Raw genomic sequence first — 3,559 nt, 5'->3', positions numbered from 1 at the left:
TTTGCTGGATAAGATTGTACCAATGTAATTGAAGAATGTTATGTTAATAATAAATGGCATGTTTATTAACATATTTAACAATGTTAATACACTGGAGGCTGTCAGACTGGTGTTACCCTGAGTAAAGACCATAATAACAGCACGTGGTAACTCTAGGGGAAACTCAAACCTTTCTTCTCATGGAGGTGGAAAGTGCTGAAACTGAAAAATAAAGCAACATCTCTCCCACCTTTGCAAAGAGCAACTTTTAGGCAGGGAAACTATGTTAGGTATGGTCTAGAATACAATACAGTGAAAGCAGGAAAGGAAAAAGAAATGAGCTTGTGCTGCAGCAGGTCAAGGTCTGTGGATTCCCAAAGGCTATCCCCTGCTAATGGAACCTCTTTGCTCTCTATGAAACAGAGATGTTGTACATAATTGCCTGTTGAGAAGCATCTAAAGTGACTTGACCTGCCATAGTGAAATGAAGACTTCCATGAGAGAGTCCCAGAGGGAAAATTAGTGGCCCTGAACACACCTGGCTGGGACAAAACATGTGTCCTCCAAGGAACAGGCAGGCCAGACTCTGCATCTGCCCAAGAAGTCTGAATACAAATCCTTGAGAACTAAAATTAAAAAGTAATTACCTGAACAAGGGTTGCAGAATCCATTACTTTGCAGATAGATAGGGCTTATTAGCAGGAGAGAATATCGGAGAGATATGACAAGTGTGACCTGCCATAACCCAACTGTACCACAACGGCATATAAAAACGCCCTATTTTGTTCTGCAGAGCTGCCGGGTTTTTAGGGCATTGCTCATGCTGGAGCACTAGCTAGTGCCAGAACTTTGCTCTAACAGCAAACAAGTCCACTCCCAAGCGTCCTCCTCCCATCTTCAGAGCTGGCAGATGATGGGAGCTACAAACCACGGAGACTGAACAGCTGTGGTTCAGGATGGAGCATCTGCCTCACTGTGTTTGCCAGCTGAGGTTTGGAGAGGAGAGGACTTAAATGTATTTTAGGACCACAGTTTTTCCCATTCAGCCAGCACTTTTTTTTCCATAGTTGCGTGCAGGTTAGAAGGGCATTTGGACTCCGACCAGCAAAAGCTCATGAGCATTTCCAAGTCATGAGCTTGGAAGTCAGTAGGATTACTCACCTATTTGAGAGCAAGGTTTTGTAGGGAAAGGTAGTACATTTTATGAGGAAAGCTGATATCACTGGAAAAAAAATGGACAAGCTTTCATGGAGACAAGTTCTACATGCGAGCCCTGCCCCAGGCTTTCATTTTCTGGTGCAGATGAATGGCTGTGTTCACACCTCCTGCTGCCTCGGAGCACCTCGGGCCCTCTTTCCTCACCTTCACAGGCACTTGGCCGCTGTGCCTGTTCCCACAGCATCGCCACTGAGAGCCCAACTGCTCCCTAGATGTATCCGTCTTTTTCTCCCAGGGCACCTGAGGCACATCCTGAATTACGTGCCTGTAATTCAGGGGGATTTAGGACACCTGATGTGTCATGTAATGTTACACAATTACATCCCAGATCCTGGCTTTCAACACCTAAAATCCAGCGAACCTGGATGAGGTTATTTCAGGCGGAGTTCCTTTGTGCTTCCATTAAATGATTCTTTGGAATACAATTAGCTGCAACATCAAGCAAACCTAAAACCCTGGCTCCGAATTCCCCGTATTCTCCATACTCTAATCCACCCCCGCGTAATCTGTTATATCACACGGCCTTTGGTGTAGGTGTGTAGCTCAGCTCTGATGACTGAACACTATTATGCGAACACCCACGTGCTGCTCGCAGACGGAGCAGTGCTGCCATGCCTACTTCTGCGCAGAAGTCAACCTTGAGCATCCTTATCCCCAACCCCTTCACCCCATCGGTGCTCTGCACTTTGGTACCAGCACCAGAGAAGTGGCTACACTCCCTGCTCTCCATCTGCTTCAGCTCACTGGAAAGCAAGTGGGGTGAGCGCATCTGATGTTGTCTGAACAGCAGGCTCCCAGCAGGACAGGTGAGAGTGGAGAAAATGATGTGCTGTGCTTCCTGGTACTCACAGCCATGAGCTGGTCGTTTGTCTTTGAGGTTTGATGAGCAAGAGGAGAAGAGGATGCGGGATAAGGATTTTGATTCATTGCATTTTCCCCTGATATTCCCTGAATTTGATGTACAAGGTTGTTGTGTAGTTCAGATCCTATTAGGGAGACTTAAACTCTACTAGGAGTTACAATGGCAAGATAACTGCTCTTGCAATATATACACATGAGAATCTTCCTATTTCTTATACTCAAGAGAAAACCAGGCTTTTTACTTGCATGGAGCACAAAATCTTAGTTTCTTCTTCCCTCAATATATCTCATTTACACCAGAACTGTAACTCTGAAATGAAATGCCTTCTTATACCCATTTATATTTGTCAGCCATCACAATATGTGCCAAATGCAGAGTTCCTGAAAAACAAAGGACTGCTGAACAACTCCTGCCTGCCATGAAAAGATGTTGTGCTGTAGAAACATAGCGGGAAGTTTGTGGAATTAAAAAAAAAAAAAAAAAAAAAAAAGGCAAAACACCCAACAACCTCCACCTACCCAAATATGAATGAAGGGAACAAACTGGCCAGAAGCCTTATATGCTTACATAAGTCTGCATTATTAAGAAACTGTGTACTAAGGAAGATTCAGTCCCTAGCAGGGTGCACATTGGGAAACAGAAAAGTACCAAAAGAGAGCTGAGCAAAAGCAATGGTCATAGCACAAAAGACAATGGCAATGCATGCCATAATGGTATTTGTCTGAAAAAAGAAAAGAAAAGAAAAGAAAAGAAAAAAAAAAAACTTCTAATTTTGAAATTTATTTAAAAATTGTTATAGCCTTTATCTGATTATCACAAATCACATTAGCTGATTCCAAAAGCTGTTTCATCAGCGCAGAACTTTTTCATAACAGTGGGGCTGCACAGGTGCATACAAAGGTATCATTTGAATGTATTTCTTTATTAAATTTAGCTGAGGAGTAAAAAAATACCGTATTTTTCAGACATATTTTTCTAGGTGCTCATAATGGCAAAACTATTGTAAGCCACTCACATTGTTAAAGCTTTGGGAGCTGACCAGGCTTGACAAACTGGCTCTAAGAGACCATCAAGGAAACATCTGCTGGCAAATTTCTATCAAGAATGACTCAAACCTCTGTATGAAAGGTAATTTTGGCATCTCTGGTGTAGCAAAGACCAGGTGGAACCAAAGCAGTCCAGCTCTTATTTAGGTAGTTCTTTGTCAGGTTGGCATGTTTTTGCTCACAGTTCCCCACACAAGCCTGACACTTTCTGACTGTGGCTGAAGTCCTGCAGTACATTGTGCCTTCACTCATGGACAGTTTGTCTGGGATGTCTGGATGCAGAAATACAGACAGATGACTAAAAACTTTCTATTCAGATAACATTTCCTTGTAGTTCCATGTTGTTGGAAATCTGGGTGGCTACTAGTCCCTTTTCTTTTTTTCGCTTTCTTTTTTCGCTTTCTTTCTTTTTCTTTCTTTCTTTCTTTCTTTCTTTCTTTCTTTCTTTCTTTCT

The sequence above is a fragment of the Oxyura jamaicensis genome, chromosome 6 (assembly GCF_011077185.1).
Source record: "Oxyura jamaicensis isolate SHBP4307 breed ruddy duck chromosome 6, BPBGC_Ojam_1.0, whole genome shotgun sequence".
Taxonomy (NCBI): domain Eukaryota; kingdom Metazoa; phylum Chordata; class Aves; order Anseriformes; family Anatidae; genus Oxyura; species Oxyura jamaicensis.
Note: the sequence above shows the minus strand (reverse complement) of the source record.